The 19455-nt window shown below is 34.8% G+C and overlaps 1 protein-coding gene across 1 annotated transcript in view; it reads right to left on the reverse strand.

Moving 5' to 3' along the window:
- The window catches only part of LOC136259383 (uncharacterized), a 130649-nt gene extending 111596 nt beyond the window's left edge, over window positions 1-19053 (reverse strand). Inside the window, exons 1-2 of the mRNA XM_066052875.1 lie at window positions 18995-19053; window positions 18603-18886 (exon numbers count right to left, since the gene is read on the reverse strand). The gene's annotated coding sequence lies outside the window, so the exon portion shown is untranslated. The remainder of the gene's footprint in view (window positions 1-18602; window positions 18887-18994) is intronic.
- Window positions 19054-19455: the final 402 nt, after the last annotated feature.

Below are 19455 nucleotides of genomic sequence, written 5' to 3' on the forward strand. Positions count from 1 at the left end.
CGCTATGAGCCCACACGGAAGTGCGTTGGCAACTATGCAGGAAAGATAGCCTCTGCAGGCACGCGAAAGCCTATAGCTATGCGACTTTTACGAATTCCTCTTGAATCAGCTCGTAATCGGAAGTAGAATAAACCAGCAAATATTAGCTGAACTGGAGCGTTTGAATATTTTGCATTGATAATTACTTAACTACTGAGATCAGAGTATTTATTTATTATTTGCTTTACAGCATACATACAACAAGATACGTAGCTTACAGTATAAACATCAGTTGTCCTTAAATAGTGTATGCTGAAGGTCCACTGGCATATTGTTTTATTTTTATTTTCACTGCTTTACAGATACACAAGATGGTGAGGTACAAAGAAGATAAGACAGTATACGATTAAAAGTGATCTAAAGGACAAATGGCAATCAATGCCAAAAGTCTATAAAACTACTTAGCTATTTAACTGCAACTTGAAAATTACAATACTATAAATACCAACTACAGCTTAAAATTAATCACAATAAATGATAGTTAAAAGGGTAAGGGAGCTTAGTACAATTACAAAAAGGGCACACAAAAAGGAAAGTACAATTATTATTTGAATTAAAATTAATTTAAAATGATCCTATTAATAGTTCTCTAACATTTGCTTAATGGTGTCAAAGGAAAGGGTAAGATCAATTATTGGCAGAGCATTGCATAATATTGTAAGTCTATACTGAAAAATAGGAGTTAACACATCTTGAGTTACTTGAAATCTTGTGACATAGTTTGATGTTTGAAGATGTTGTATTAGAACTGTTGAGTGTGCCAGTGACATAATTAGAAATGTTAAAACTGGAGGTAGGATGTTTTAATGATCTTATGAAAAATAGAATTTCTTGTAACTCGAATATATACATTAAGGGTAATACATTAAGATCAATGAGTCTTACTTTATAATCCATAGAAAATCATTTAAAATGAATTTATAGTACCCTAGGCATGTCGCTGAATCGTTTCCAATATCAAAATAATATCATTAATACTCAATTGAAGATTGGGCCTCCACAAAGGAGAACAATACTGTAAAGTTAAGGTTAATGAAGAGTCCTTTTGGCTTGTAGCTATACTGATGTAGTATTTTAAATGTTTGCCATACTGATGAAACCAATTGATTTGCACGCTTTATCTGTAATGGCATTGCCATGTTAAATTTGTTATAAAAATGCGATACTTAAGCTGTAATCAATAAGGACGGGCGCCAAGTTAATAATCATTTTAAACAGATTGTGCACTGTTTCCAACAATAACTAGAATTGTGCTAGAATTCTGTTTATAGGCATGCTAGTAATCGTTCGCTCAAAAGTTCTATTAAATGCCCGTCACATGGAAAGTTGTGCATAAATAAAACCCTTAGTTTAATCCTGATGTAGAAGTATTTCCTTACTCTAAAAAGTAAACTACTCGGTTTATATTGATGTTGAGTAGTGGTATTCAGGCCTTTTTAGCAAAAGTGACACTGGTTTTCTGAAGCGACTATAATTCTACCATAGCTAATTGGCAGCGATTTATGAGAGTTAGATTAACTGGCAGTAACTGCAGTATGTTATATTAACAGTGCTTACAAAAAAATAGTTTAGCAGCTTAGCTATTTAAATGATCGTTGTTCAGCTTAGATGATCATACAACACATTATTGCAGTGGGCATTAAACAGAACCACTGAGCGAATGATTTCTAGCATGCCTATAAGCAGAAGCAAACTAATTCTAGCACAATTCTAGTTATTGTGTGACAGTTGGAAACAGTGCACAATCTGTTTAAAACATTTTTTTTAAACTGGTGCATACCCCAATTCGTTCTGTTCCATTCCATTCCAGTTTTCATCAGTAGCCGTAAAATGATGTCAAGATCTTTGCGTTGAGACATTTTGGATAATTCAAAGTTGCCAAAATTGTAAACAGCGTTAGTTGATGTTGATGATGATAAACACTGTAAGACCATTCCAGTCACATAGCTAAAGACTCACATTCCATTAAGGCGATCAATTGTTACTGGGTTTAATACAACTCCTAACTATTATTGACGATTTTGCTAAGGCTACAAATGACAAAAGATACAAGTTGATACCTGCAAGCTTAATTTTTCCAAAGCCTTTGACAAGGTACCCCATCAATGCCTCCTGCATAAACTTGTGAGTTCTATGGTATTACTGGTCACACTTTATCATGGCTTGCAGCTTTCTTATCAGTTCGTTCTCAACAAGTAACTATAAATAGTGCATTATCTTCCTCATACAAGGTCAATTCTGGATTACCTCAAGGGTCTGTACTAGGCCCAACATTTCTCCTTGTGTACATCAATGACATAGTAGATGGTATACAAAGCTAACTTCATCTATTAGCAGATGACTATATATTATGTAGAACCATAAACACTCCCGAAGACCATACAACATTACAACAAGACTTAAACCAGTTATCCAAGTGAGCTACAACCTGGCAAATGGAATTTAATATATCCAAATGTAACATTTTACAAATATAACATCTCCACACTACAAGTAGCTACACCTATACAATGTATGAAACTCATTGACAACTAAAGTCAGTGAAAGAACATAAAATTAATATCTTGGAGTCTGGATCAATGAAAAACTGTCATGGCAAACTCACATCCTGTATACTTGTAACAAAGCAAATCGAACACTGGGATTCTTACAAAGAAATCTAAGAACCTGCCCTATACTTACTTGAAATAACCAGCGTACAAACAACTAGTGCTTCCACTACTTGAATATTGTACTCCTATTTGGGACCCTCACCATCAAACAGACATGAACAAACTAGAGTCAGTGCAATGTAGAGCAGCAAGATTTATTCTCAACAAACAATGGAATAATAATTTGGACAGTGTATAATTGTGATGTTAAATGATTTGAAATGGCCAACACTTCAAAGTCATCACAAATACCTTAGATTGATCCTACTATTTTAAAGTTGTTAATGGTCTTCAATTAATACCTGAACACTATTTATCCTCACCCGCAAGACTGACATCAACTAGATTAATCATCCTTGTAAATTTTACTATGTTCAAAGCTCTTGTGATACTTATACTTTCTCCTTTCTTCCCCAGAATGATACCTGAATGGAACTTTCACACCTCGCACATGGCCGTATTATGATATCATTACTTTTTGTCGCAGTTAACTCTGCTTTACTTGGACGCACACTTTTTTTACAGCCATAAGCTGCTTTGGATGGGATATATATCATAGCAGTGCTAATAGATATGCATGTTACAGCATTTCATCTAGAGTTACGGTATAATTATGAAGAGTTAGATTGATGAGTCAGTACATGCAAGACTGCCAGTAAAATACTCAATTGCTGTGTAAATAAATAGCAACTCAATCACAGCTCATCGACTTACTGGTAAAAAGTAAGCCCTTTAAATCTGAATGTTTATAGTTGCTGTGATGTGGCCTCAAAAATGTAAAGCACTGTAGCATTACAACAAGTGTTCTTGAAGTGTATTTATTATAGTAAAATTAATGATCAAGACACGTCAATGGTGTATGAATTGACCAGCTACACTTTATAGTGATGATTTTATAGAGCTAAAGTGCATTTGCTTCATTCCTTTATTAAATCAAGCCTTATAGCCAGTGTGCATAAGTGGCTTCTATTTGTGCAGTTATACAGAATTCATAGCAATGGTTTCATGACTAGATGCTAACTTGTAAAGCCAGTGTATGTACTAAATCATTTTTTTTAACCTACATCATTCATTTACAAGCTATATTATGCACATATTCAACAATTAATTATCTCTAGGCAAAAGAGTCCCTTAGGTTGTCTTGTCCATCATGATTTAACCTGCATGATTACTAATAACTATTTTGTCAACGGGCTTGTCCGGCTTGACATAACTTGTCATGTTTCACTTTCTCAAGAAGTAACTTGTGCTGCTGCATACACTGTGTAGTATGGTTTCATGTCGTTTATAAGTTGTGCCTAGAGTATACAACCTTATATAGTACAGAAACCAGCTGCAATGGCATATCTCCTGGATTGAAAACAATACTTATACAAAGTTCACAAAGTATTCATACCTTCTCCCACTAATAAAGAAGTATGCTGCTCATTCAACTACTTCCATCAGTATTTAGAACATGCCATCCAGATTCCAGAATCAAGCATACCAATTTTCATAATGTAACACAGATTTTTCACTCCATTCATGCAGTCTGGATGCCAAAATGATACATGTAACAACTTAAGAGAAAATGATGTTATTTGTTGTTTGGTAGACTTAGCTTTAACACCTAGCCAAAACAGGCTCATAGCAGTCTGTAGTTAAGCACTCAGGCAACTTTTTCTACATGGAAAAATTTCATATATACGTACATAGCTAAACACATGAGAAATGAATACTGTATATTTGCAGTTTTAAGATGTAAATTTTTCTAAATGTCCATTCTCCAACATTTTTTTGCAATCGCATTTTAACAAATCGCCTATGCCATCTCCACTGTTGCCAAAAATGCACCTATATTGAAATACCAAAGTGAAACTTCACACATGCATGCTTATATTCATTGTATTCATAAACCACTATTTCCTTGAAAAGCCATGTAGTGTTTCCAGCAAATGTACAATGTTTCTTGTGAAGGAATCACACCTACTGTTGCACTCACCAGCTTGTGGACTTCCAAACAACTCTGTGTACTTGTAGAATCAGTCATCCTGAGAGTATACAGAATGTAGAAATGAAGCAAACTTTGTTAATGTGCTACTAGATTATAGTATACCAGGGGAGGATCTAGGGTTTCATAGGGGGTGCTAACAATAGTATTTATAACATATGCATGTGGCTAAGAAAAGTAACAACTGTTTGATACAAGTCAACTACAGCTAGTACAGTGCGTGAAGTACACCCAGCATGCAGAGCATGCTCTGTCTAGGGGGTCTCGAAATTTTGCAATTTTAAAACTATAATGTCCAAACAGTAGAGAGGGTTTGTGTGGTAAGTGTAAGTAGAGAGGGCAAGTAGACCAGTCAAGTCGCCAGTGTGTGCATGGAGTACATGTACACTCAGCAGCATTCATAGAATTCTCCAACTATGGGGTCTGGGACATGCTCCCCCAGGAAAATGCATATCGCAAGATTGAGTCTGGATGGTACTTATTTTCTACAAAATGTACTGAAAATTGCATGCAGATGGATGAATTCACTTGGATCAATTTTAATTTAAAAACGATACTACATGCACTGTTTCATTTATTGGATTTTAAGGCAACGTATCAGAGTGGATTGTCAAAGAGAATAAAGGGTAGTTGATTGTAAGGTCAAGTATGACCAGATCTGTGAAAAGAGGTATTACGTATAGCCTTTCCAAATTTCCAAGTTTGATGAGTCATAACTCATCATGTGTTTAACCTATTGTCATAAAATTATATCCAGGTGGATTCCAGATATAGCACTGTGTTAGGAGTGTAAAGTGACCAAATTTCAGGCTGGTACCATACTCACAAGTCAAGTTATGAAATGCAAAGTACATGCAAGTGGAAAGGCTAAAGCAAGGAGAGTATTTTAAAAAAACACATGGAAGATTGGGTCTTGAGGTCATTTTAGTCACATGCATTAAATGCACCTATACACTTGATAACTTCAACTTCTAATCATATAGCCACTGCACTGTGGTGAAGTTTGCTATATCGATCTGATTTGAGCAACTATGGATGCATTGGGATAGTTTACAACTAGTCCAAAGTCACATACACGTACAACTATTTTTGATCACAACTATAACCCCTGTTAATTCTCAGGCTTGCTGACAGCATAATTGCTGCAGTATCATTTGAGCTAAAAGGTTGAACCTAAAGGGGCTTAGGAGTGCAAGCTCCAGAAGCTGTATTATATTTCTATTTTTTTTAAATTTTGTTAGAATAAATTGATGCTAAAATAGGGAGATTTGGACAAATGTAGTATGGAATTTAAGTAAGGATGCTTGTTGCCTAACTGGTAAAACGTACAGATAAAAACAACCAACCCTCAGATGCTACAGCCATGTTAAAATTATAAATGTTTAGAAATTCACTGTAATTATTACTGTTCTACCAACTTGCAAAAGGAAGAATTTCAACCCAAGCATCAAGTTTGTATAGAACTGAAAATACCATGCACTATAATATTAAAGGACAGAAGATACTGTTTTCAGAATAGATTTTTAAGAAGAATTATTGATGTTTTAATGTAAAATTAACTTCAAGCAAATGGTAGATGGAAGGATGGTTGGCACAATGGTTAGATAGCAGTGCATAGGTCAGTAAGTTTAATTTCAGCTTACACTTTGGAGAAATTATAGATTAAATGGTGGATGTTCTATTAGAGTAGATGATTGTTCCATTAGAGTACACTATTTTAATTTTAGCAGCTTCTAAATCAATACTCATTTCAAATGTATGATTTTGAACCAAACGATTAGCTATTCTCCTTGCGCTTTCCCTTTTTCATTGCCCATGCATGCGTATAAGATGTAATAACACCTGTATTACAGCTTGTAGAAGCATTTTAGTTTGCACTTGACAAATTTTGAAGGAGGATGCTTCAGACCCTGCAAGTACTCCTTAAATCTGCCCTTATCCTTCTTAGGTGTGTGACAGTTAAACAAAAGTGTAGCAGTTAAATATGATGCAAATTAAAATTAATATGATGCTTATAAATTAAAACATTTTCCACAGGCTACATAATGAGAAAAAGAGAACCCGTCTCCTATCAAGTGTACGTAGAAACACAAGGAGCATCCATTCTAATAGAACAGTGCAAGTAAATATGCTGTAATAAAACAGTAAAAGAGTTTCAAAACCCTGTATTTCATGCAAATTATGATCATATATTATAGCTACTTGCAGTATTCAAGACCTTAAAGAGAGAGCATAGTTCTGGCAAATAGGCTGAAAGTGAATTTGGCTTTAATTTTTATTGCACAATGTAAAAAGCTAACTAGTGGACAGAATAATAATGGCGAGTTGTAAACAACTTGAAGCTTTCAAGTTGCAGTAATATTATATTTGAATGTAGAAGAATCAGAAACTGAAGAAGCGAAGACTTATATGCCATACATATTGATGGTCTGATAGTAACTTATGCTACAGTATTAAGTGTGTGTGTGTGTTGTAGCTCGCTAATGATGCGTACCAAATTTTCATACATTTTACACCAATTCCTTACCCTCCAGAGTATCTACTGTACAAATAGCCAACAGCTAAATTTCCTGCCAGGTTGACTGTATCAGGTGAGCTCCAAATGGGGTGGGAGGCAGGGCCCTGGAAGGAGGGCAAGAGGCTGTATAAAAAAGTGAAGAGAAAGGCGTAGGGATGAATTAGGCCACATTATGGGCTATTCAGGTCTCAAAACTGGCTTAAATGTAAGGAGATTTACAGCACAGGTCTTGACTTAATACCACAGAGCTGTACAGCCATCCCCAGGCTGACCAGTGCTCCATACATCACACATGTGGATCACCACTGGGTTTAGAAAAAAGCTGATTTTGAGTGTAGTTTATTCATGTAGCTTTGTGTTTTCGATGAAAAATTGAATCTGCTGACATGGGCGATAAGACCGGCTTTCCCAGATCCAGTCACATATGGGTTGTTAGTAGTGCGGTTTAATCAAGACACATGGTATAATAATAATGAACCATGGCTGATCATGACTTTATTAGTGTATTGCACTTCTACCCTTCCTCCTCAGTCATAGGATGTTTGCTGTTGATATGCCTCTTGGTTTTGCCTCAGGGCTTATCAACAGTAAACTTCAGAGTCAGAGTGTATCATAAGTGCAATACACCTTGTAGCCATTGTTTATTATAGTACACTGTAAATTATGTGCATACTTATACACTAATAATTATAATTTTAATTACACAAACATGTTATGATTAGAGTATAAAATAGTATGAATCCCATTATTGCACACAAAGTCTTAGACTAATCAGCAATCTTGTACATAAAAATTATATAGCTAGTTACTCTAAGTTATAAGCTTTGTTATATAGAACATTTACACTGCTTGCAATAGTAAACCTTGTAAACTGCTGTAAAGTAATAAACAAAGTTAAAAGTCTGCAACAGTGTTCAATGGCGGATCCAGGATGAGGCATTCAGGGAAAATTCCCCTTCCCTGTTTTAGGAAAAATTGATAGCTGATTACTTTGATAGCTATTCCAGTCAAGCCAATATCAGACTCAAGAAAAATAAATACTTTTAGCTCGGCAATCTGTTTACTATACATTTAACCTGAAATCAAACTAAAACTGTCACCCAGCACCTTTGTGTGTACTAAGCACCTTTAGAATTAATTATCGTAGACTTTGCAACCTTCTGCAATGGTCTAAACGGCACAATTCAACAGTGAAACACTACTATGAGGTAATTTTTTACTGCCATATATCAACTACAACAGATTGCAGTGTGGATGAATCTGAACTTTTTTGTGCCACTCCCCTTGCCAGCTCCTCCATCCGCACCTGGCTATGCAGAAGTTATGTAGCTTTGATTGCTGTGTTAGAGCTGTTTTGCGACTGCTCTATTAGAGTATCTTGGTCGTTTAAATGTAGTGCAAGGTGAAAAGCAAAGTGTTACTAAGGGTTTACTAGATAAAATGGTGTTAGTTGACTGCAGTTGCATGCCAATAAAATTACAGTTGTATTTTAGGCCAGGCCAAATTGCTTTACAGTTTATATATCGTCACCACCTACATGGGTTTTTAGGAATAGAGCAATAATTTCATAATTCATTATTTCTCACATGATGATCTTTGCTTACACTCCCGAATTCATTTTTGTATTGAAACATGTTGTGTGCAACAAACGTAACAATTATCCCCAGCCTGGACTCATTAGTACCTTCAATAAAATGGATTTCTAAAGAGAAATTGCACAAATGAGTAAGCGTACATAGTGACGTAATCAAATAAGCTTGCAATTATTGTTACAGTATGTAGCTATCTACTGTGTGAAGCTACTTTTTAAATGTTTTCCATGTTAAAAAATTATGAAATATGAAAAATGACTCCCCCCCTTGCTCCCCCCCGCATGACGTTTTCAAATATTCTGACGTTATAAACTGTGAATCAACTTCAAGTGGCATGGCCTTAATGCTGTCACTGCCGGTAATCTGGTTTTTTTGTCAAAACCATGGAAACTCACCTACTGTTTTCAACAGTGTATGCTTATTCTAACTAAAAGCATTGAAATCCCATCAAAAACAGCTTACAGCTGTAAAAGAAGTGCACGTCCAAGTAAAGCGGCAGAGATAGCTAACTGCGACAAAAAGTAATGATACCATGTGCGAGGTGTTCAAGTTAATATTAGCTAATCAGATAATGAATGTTATTGTTAAAGTGTCAATGAGAACTATGTGATGCTGCTAGTTTTTAAGTGTGTGAGCATCTTCATAAATGCCACACAAATTTGATTCTCAATAAAGTAATGTGTATATAGATTCTCTAATAGCAATAAATAGTTTGAGTTTGGCCGCCTTTCCTTTGTTCATATATATAGCATTGCCATATACAGGAAAGGTGGTCAAACTCAAACTATGTATTGCTATCAGAGAATCTATACGCATTGCTTTATTGAGAATAAATTTGTGTGGTACTGTATTTATGAAGATGCTCACACACTTAAAAACTAGCAGCATCACATAGTTCTCATTAACACTTTAACAATAATATTGTATTATCTGATTGGCTAATACTTGCACACCTCGCACATGGCCACATTATGATATCATTACTTTTTGTCGCAGTTAACTCTGCTTTACTTGTGAACATGCACTTTTTTATTACAGCTATAAGCTGTTTTTGAATGGGTACACTATACTAAGTGACTGCAGTAGACGTACCTTAAATATGAACTTCCATACTTTAGCATTATTAATTTTACAATGTATATACTGTACTAATTATGCACTAAATAACAATACAATTTAACTTGTGTAATGAAACACTGCCGAGTAGATACAGTATTTTGCTTATTATCTGATTTAGGCTTGTGCCAATTATGCTAGCATAGTATCGAGAATATATAATAGGCTAGCAAAGCATCAATCATTAGGCCAGCATAATAGGATGATTTTCAAGATTTTAACTAAATGTGCAAGACACATGGCAAAAATACAGCAAATCACAAACTGATCCCTTTACCACTTCATTATACATGATTCATACAGTATTTGTATCTATCTAAATTTTGCCCTAATAATGTTAGGGTAATCAAAATAGCATCAGTATTAGCAATTTATGCCAAAAACAGCTGAGCTGTGTAAAAGGTGCGGCCCCCAAAAATGCCAGGGTGAAAACAAATTGCAAAATCGAAGGTGGCAGCGATACTAATGATTACTGAAATTGATTGAAATAAGCATCATTAATGTAGCCATTTCTTGGCCATAACTTTTGATTAGACTACTTTTTCACCCTGGCCTTTCGAGTGCCACACTCTTTTTCACAGGCAGTTTTTGGTACAAATATTACTTCCTCTTTTGTATTAGTAAGTCCCAAAACCAGCCATAACCAGGCTTGGAGCTGACTTTTTACTTGCATTTTTCATTACTGTAGAAAAAAGTGAAGATATATATTTTTTTAATTCGAAGTAAATGTTTATGGTGACATTATTATTTTACACCAAAAGGGTTATCAACTTGTAATTATAGCTCCTGCAAAACTCTCTACTGAGTGACTTGCTCATAGTTTATGATGAAACTCTCTATTGAATCCTCTACTGAAATTCAACTAGATTGGGCTACCTTTAACACTAGGCAGTAACCCTGTGCCCTATGCTTGGATATGTAGGTGGCCGTTGCTTGTGGGGTTCTTCAATGAGATGGAAATATTACCACAATTTGCTGTATTTTCATACAAAAAAAATTCATGATAAAAAGTTTCGTGTAAAAATATTTTTGTATGATTTACATGAATGACTGCTCTATTAGAGTACTTTGATCTTGTATAAAAAGTTTCGTACAAGAAATTTTCATACTAATTTTACATACGAAAATTATTTTACAACGAAAAAATAAATTGCGGTATAAAGCTAAATACACAGACATTTACCATTATACATTAATTTTTAATGAACTACAAGTGTGCAATGTATTTACTGTAAACATCATGATACCTTAACATGATATGGCTTGTGTACATGTGTATCAAATTGATGTTAGCATGCAATGATCAGATTATTATATAATAAGGCTGTAGCTCAATTGTAAACAAATTGCTGATATTGGCTCACAGTTATTAACCCATTAGTCTATGCTTTCACTCTGCATGACAATGAAGTAGTCACTATGCAGCTGAAGTATGTCACAAAATTACCACTATAATTAGGTTAGAGTATTATGACTGTTCTATTATAGCAATATATTTTGGAATTTGTGTGTTTTGTTTATCCAGCTACTCTTTTAAGGGTAAGAACTTCAGTCAAGAGAAAATAATTATGCCAGACTAACTGTAATCATGTAGCATAAAAGATCATGTTGTAATAAGTGTAATTATATACCCAGTTGATTGATGAGGTGAGTAATTGCAGGGGCGGTGGAGCAGTCCAAAGAGTGAGGGGGCCAGGCCAGCTGTAAGTTGAAGACCAAAAAAAAGAGAAAAGGTCACAACCTGCTGACAATAGCAGTCCTCCACCAATTATATCTCCTTATTTATAACTACACATACGTAGTTAAGTAACTTGCTACACTGCTTCTCTGAATACCGTGACTGCTCTATTAGAGTATCCAGATCCTGACTGTTCTATTAGAGCATCTCGATCTTTCTTGCAAACAGTGTCCCATAAAAGTGGGGGGGCCATGGCCCCCCCTGCCCCCCCCCCCGTCTCCACCGCCTATGACTGTAATTGCATACATACATAGACTAAGAGAATTTTGGAACATCATTTATATATTTATATACAAACGGTTATATCGTTCTCATTAATATCTGTAAAAAGTGACAGCAAGTTGTAAACAGGTGTTTTTATTGTAAACGTTTGTTGAAATATGACTGAGCTTTAGACGGTCAACAAGACATTAAAGCAAAAACATGAAACTGCTTGCTTATAGTGTATCTTGTTTATTGTTATGGACTTTTTGGACTCTTAACATGTATATTTACTTTATGTTTATTATAACATGAAATGTCAAAAGTATAATATATTTTCATAAGCACTGATCACACAGTCATGCTGTAAACACCTACAGTGTGCATTGACAACGAGTGAGATAAACAACTACATTACAATGTTTTGACTTCATGTTTTACTTTTACAGAAGTGGCTAAACTAAATGAAAGCTAACATACAGTCCATAGTTTAATTAAAAGCTTAACAAGAAAAATCAAGTTCAGTGCAAACAGTGACCACATTTTATAAATCTGATCCAAATTGCACATCAGGCAAAATCAAACTACACCCCCTGTAGTACCACCAGTGGATAGCTATACACTACTGGTCTGTTGGTTTTCACCCTCAGTATTACCCAACCTACTCAAGACTAGTTTTTTAACATACATCTTTTCTGAGTGGTGTGGTGAGCTTGAATTGCAGTATTTGGCCTTGTGAAGTGGATGGCCTGATAAGGTTGGCCTGATGTTTCTGTGTTGATTTTGCTGCACATCAGCCACTAAGAAACCAGCACAGCCCTGTAATCTTGTGTCTGTACTTCAATCATTGTCTGCCTCCATTTTGAAGTCTAATGGTTATATCCATGGTAACCCTATTTGATTGCTGATTAATGAACACTTGGACAACCTGTTACATGCAATGAAACCTCACTCAATAATATGTATGTGACTAGGCCTACAAAAATATTAGGGCAAGTGGGCAGAAACTACATGCCATCACACAACAGGTCATATCTCAGTACTGGGATGGAATGTGTATTTTAATTCTGTAGTTGGTATTGCAAAGACAATTAATTATAAATGTGTAGCAAGGGCTGAAAATTGCATGGCTATAGTACAATGGCTTAAAAGTTACGAGTAATGAAAATTGAAAAAGTAGGCAAATTTTATTTGCCCAAATGCATGCCATTTTTTTGCAGACCTGATCACACATAGGATGATTCAATATCCTTATTAATGAGGACTATGGGATATATGGTTATGCTCAGGACCTACTATAGATAAACAAATAAACAAATGCACATTTCCCATACATGAAGTACATATATCATAATGCCAAAACAAAACTTACTGTAAGATATACTATCAGAAATTCACAGGTAGGCTGAGTGAATCAAGTACTATGTAGAAATAGTGCATTATTAATTTTACAGAGCATGACATGTACAGGCTGTAGCATCTTAAATTTAGTGCTATATATGAACATCTCCTATGTTTGTAACAACCTGGTGTTTGAACTTTCGTGTAGAATGTAAAAGAATGCCAATGAGAGGTACATATATACATAAAAGATAGCGGTGTCTGTAAAATAATAGTTTTTATTTAGTGGCATTGCATTTAGATTTGACAGGTTCTCTTTAGAATCCATTAAAGCCAGTTAAATCATTTCATGCAATGATCAAACCAACTGCATTAATTTTATGACAACCCAATTATTACATTGCATTCATTATATATTATTACTGGGCAGACAGCACAGCTAGTGTGCCCAGGAAAACAAGAGACTGAATTACAACAAGATTAGTATACATACAATTAGAAATGCAGCAGTAAAAATACTCACAGCATTTAGTGAGTATTGCTACCACATAAATACACTGTACTCAAACTATAGCTGATGTTACGTAGGTACCATAATTAAGCCAGGCATTTTAATATGTGTTGTAACTGTAAATAATAGTGTTGTTAGGTATGTGCAATCTTATTTGGCAATTTCAGCGATCTCTTGGTAGTTAAAGCAAGCTACGTAAGTGACCAGGCCTGCGAGATTAGGGCCTAACTACACCCCATCACATAGCAGGTCACATCTCAGTACCAGGATGGAATATCATTATTCTATAACTTGTATTGTATAGCCAACTAAACAGTTAATAAGTGCTGAAACTTGCATGGTCATATAACAATGATATAAAATATTATGAGTCGTGAAAGCCAGATTTTGCAGTAGTAGGATATTGTGTTCCCACATGCCCTATTTTTGCAGGCCTGATCACAAATCTTATATCACCAAGAAGTTAAATGGCATTATATATACATCAACAATAGCTGTGATCAATGTCAGTATAATTGTGTTGACCGTGGTAACATCACTGCATTTCGGTGGGACAATTACCAAAGCCTGCTTGCCTGTAGACATTGTTGGTACAGAATGTGGGTAGACTATATATTCCATATGGACCAAGACAACCTGCCTGTTATCATCTACTGTAATATTTAAGTTTGTACAAGACCCTTAGACAGTTAGGCTATCTGTTGCAGTTGAGGAATGCTGTTTGACTACTGTATGAAACATAATAACCGAGGTGAAAACTGTGAAGTTACTACTGCAACTACCAAGATACAGTAGATATTGCATGTCATGGCTGCAGCACATGTTGCTGTCAGACCTTCAGTGCTGGCCACTGTAAAACTTTAATAACAAAACATAATAATAATATTATGTGACCAGATTTACGAAAAGGGGTCTTTCACACACATCCAATTTACGAACTTTGACAAGTCATACTTTAGGACTGGAAAATGATATTGACTTGAAATTTGGTCAGCAGTGCACACCAACATAGGTTAATGATTGAAGAAAATGTCAGGTTTGTATCATTCTTGAATGCAAAGTTATGGTCTTCGAACTCCGGTCACGTATATTGAAGTATGTACATTATTGTGTGACCAGCTGAGCTAGGCCAGTATAAATTATGTGGGCACAGACTACACCTTGTCACACAACAAGTTATATCTTTAGCACTGCAATAGAATATTATTTGCATTCTGTAACTTGTAATAAAATGGAAGGTAAATGCTTTACACTGAATGCATGGTTGAAAATGTGTTCATTAAGAAGATAAATTTTATGTGTCGCATATACCGTTTTGCAGGCCCAGTCACCTATTTAAAAGATTTTCTCTAATATGCAACCCAGCCAGGTTAAAAGGTACTTGCAATGCAGAGATATTAAGCACATTGCTGTGTACATACAAAGCAATGACACGTTCCTGTTCTTAAAACATTTTCAGTCCTTAGTAAAATTCAATTTATGTGGAAAACATAATAATTATATACATTAAATGTCTATCCTGAACTGCATTGCATGAATATATAGAAGCTTTACAGCTGGGTGCATATGCTACATTGTTTGCATGTGCATAGGTACTTACACACTTACACATTAAGTTAATTGCAATGGAAAAAATTACAATTGTCAAAAAGTTAATCAGATACTGTATAACATACGTACAGTACTGTAAAAATATTAAACAGTTAACCATCATTTGCTTATTCCTATAAGTGGCTCTTGAAACTCTCTGTAGTTATGCGCAACTTCTGGCACAGCATTGACTAACTCAATGGGCTGCCTTTGATGAACATTTCCTAATTTAGTCCAGGACTGAAGTGATGACTTTAAAGCTGTCAATAGCTGAGTAATTTTTATAGAGTATGTTGATTTATTCATCAATACACTGTTTAAGTGTGACAGTATTATCCATGTTAGCTGAAACACAGTTAAGGCAACAGAAATGTTAACTATAACTACCTCTGAAGTTGTGACAAGTATTACCATAAACACCGTATGCAGATTCAATAAAGAGAAAAACTCCATTATATTATGTTGAATATTTTTAAATGGCAAGTATATTACATGAACCCATATCATACCCTCAAGCATAATGACACTGACCAACAAATTAATATTTCTGTCCAGTGCAGATATGCTAAACAAAATAGCTCTCATCAGAAGCTGCAAGCCAGGCCAATAATAGAACTTGATCTTGTATGGTCCTTGATAAGCATCCAGTAGAGGCTTGCAGTAATTTATTATGTTGAAGTATGATAATGTCCTAGTGAATAGTAGTGCAACATTGAATGGTACCAATATTAAGAAGAGGATGAGACAAGCTATAAATAGTATAGTAAACTTCACTCCAAACAGTGGTACACTGGTATCCACAGACCACACTAGTGTAGTGTGATTACTGGGTAGGTGAGTGATTGAGGTGTAGGAAAACAAGACATTTGATACAGTTAGTAATACTTTAGTATAGGACAATAGGAATAGTGTAGCAAGCACTGGTAGAGCTCTACGTGCAGTGAGTCTCTGTATTGTAGAGGAGTATCGACTTGTTATGATGAGTAATGTAGCAATGAAGATGAGGTAAATTGGGAACACTAACTGTAACCACATTTTAGCATAATCATCCATCCCATTGTAAAAGCAAGTCTCAATTCCCAAATCAAGATTAGCAAGTGCAGTGAATGTATACATTGTTCCACGAGTTGGAAAAAGCATTGAATTGTTAATGCCTACAACATTTGTATAAAATAAAAGGCTGTTTAATTTCCCTTCGGTTGTAGTAAGGTTGAGCAAAAACATCAAAATTACAAGTAAAATTCCAGCAATTCCTATGGGTAAAATGATCAACAAATAGAAATTGAGGCAATGTTTACAGTAAGATGAACCAAATACATTACTGAGACCATGTTGACATTGTCCACATAACACACCAGACCTGTTAAACTGACACTGTGAGTCAAGAGTGGACAGGTTGAGTTGTGATAAGTGAGGCAGACAGTAGTCAAATGGACAATGTAGGGAGACATGGTAGGAGTGTGAGTTGTTGATAGTATGAGCAGATATCCAAGTGTTAGCAGGACGTGGTATAGTTTGAAGATCAATATCACAAGTAGTTAGTGAAGGTATATGTGATGAGAGGATGGGATCACATTGACAATATCCTTGTGGATGTAGTGAGAATCCTTTAGGACAGGGTCTAAGTAAAACAGTGTACATTGCTAGCCAGTTGTTGGCTTTTGGCAATGCAGTAACCAATAAACTTAATGCACACCAATTTTTAGATTTCTGCTTAATTAAATAAGTTGCACGTTTGCATTCGTAGGGTGCTATTTCAAGCTTTATCTTTTCTTTACCAGTATCACACACAAGCGAATTTTCACTGTATTTTTCATCAATGTTTTCTACTATTACTGCAGTGAATTTAGAATGTCTCAGAAAAAGATTGATAGAAATGTGCTCTCCTGGAAAAGCATCCTCTAATATTTCCTCTTGACTGCAGTTATACGTTATATTGCTGTTGCATAAGCAAACTATTTTTTCCCGTTTAGATAGAGTAGTGTTCATGAAGTGAACAAACCTTTCATTTACTTGAAGAGGTGTTACTTGTGAAAAAGCTGCCCTTGAACTCCATTTACACCATTTCGTATTCGTATTTGATAATCCTAACATGTAATTTCTGTCAAGTATTACAGAATAATTTAGTTGCTCATGAGCAAGGAACCTCTTGTCCAAGTTATGCTTAGAGCTTATATATTGAATGGGACAACTTAAAATTGGATACTTTTGTAGCCTGGAAAATATCACATAAAGAAGTTGATTGCTAGTAAAATTCATTACAACATTTTCTTTTAAATATATTTCAGGTGTATGGAAAGAAACCATCATAACGCTACTTGCAATTTCAACATATTTATGAAATTCCAAGTAGCCATCTGTAATATCAATGAAAAAGTGACTCATGATGTCTGTTACGGTTAATCCCTCTATAGTTAAATTAATATGATAAAAGCTCAAAGCATTTCTCAAAACATAAAGATGAGATATTGTAATATTTTTAAATGACACTAATACTTGATTGTACTGCTCATAATGCATTGTAATGCAATTTATAGCCACTATGTGGGTGAAAATGCAGTCAGTGATAGAAACGAATGTATGCATACTAGTGTTTGTTTTTTTATATTTTTCAAAGAGAAATAGCATTAATGAATTTTTAAAATAATGAGTTGTTGTAAGGTTATATTTTGAAAAACGACAATTAGTAAATTTAATATTATTTGGATGTCTGTTGCTCATACAATTTTCATAATTGATAAACACTGATGGTGTATAATACTGCCAAAGTTCCATTACTTTAGTGTTTCTACTGTCACTAAAGTTGCATTGAATCACTGATATGATACTGAATCCAGAGCATTCTTTACACATCACTTGCAAGACTGGACCACTTGTAAAACTTGAATTGATTAATGTTGTGTTGATAATGACAGAACTGTTTTGCATTTCTAATTTCAATATAGCAAAGTAATTCCAAGGTGTATACATATTTAAACGATCAATATAAATGATGTTAGCACTCTCTGCATACAGATGGCTCACTTTGTAATATAAAATTGTTAAGTTTGGTGCTACCAAGTTGAATAATTTAATATTCTGCAGAGTGTTCAAAAACATTATACCACTTTGTCTATTTATTGTTAGTGAATGAAAATAATAAATTGTAATGACCGTGCAGTTGCAAACAAACAGACTAGTCATGTATGAATTTTTAAAGATATGATTATACTTGTTGCCACACTCATTCGTCACAATATTAGCAATAACAATGTTACTACTACCAACCACTACAATACCAGCAGGTGAAGTACACTTAATAACACTATTGATTACCTCATTGGTTCTGTTTCCAATAAGTGATAAATTACTAACATGTTGTATGAACAAGTCAGTGTTAAGATAATATTGTCCTGGTAGGAAGTGTAGTTGAGTGTGAGAGGTGAAGTATTTGTTGGTATTGTTGAGGTAGTGTTGTAGGGTATAAGTGTTGTTATTGGTAGTGTAGTGATCATCAGGTATCACGTAATAGACACTAGAAGATGTTGTGTGGAGCAGTGACAACATCAGTAGTAGTGATATCCCGACCATCTTGTTGCCTCAATTTGTTGAACAGATAGCTACAGTGTAATACACAAGAGCAGTTGTAAGTTCCATACTGTACATCACATACTTTATATCCATCTAACTAACCCTCAAGGGCAGGTTTAGATGCATTATTAACTCACCTATATGTTAAATTGCTACTTGCTTCTACATCTGTAATTACGTTGCAAGTATAAATGTATATAACCTACAGTAGTATAATTATTTTATTCACAGCTTCCTTTTTATGAAATTCACTTTCAAGCTCTTCTCACATGTGCGTACTTACGTAGTTGTGTTTTGCTATTATAATGACACTTTCTATATTACATAAAGTAATGCATCACTGGATATTACTGCAAGTGTGCAACAGTTACATTATACAGTATCCTAGAAGGAATAGAACATCTTACAATAATTACAATATTGTACAGTACAAAAATGAGATAAAGATGAGATCAGTGTTAATTACTATGATGTTCTGTGACTACTGTCACTCAGTCTCCTAGCTGTTTTGGGTGTAGTTTGTTGTCTTAGAAACAAACAAGTTAAAAGGCTAGTTTTTTTTTGGAAAAGCTGGAACTTGCCTGCTTGGATATCACAT

This window comes from Dysidea avara, chromosome 6 (assembly GCF_963678975.1).
Source record: "Dysidea avara chromosome 6, odDysAvar1.4, whole genome shotgun sequence".
NCBI lineage: Eukaryota > Metazoa > Porifera > Demospongiae > Dictyoceratida > Dysideidae > Dysidea > Dysidea avara.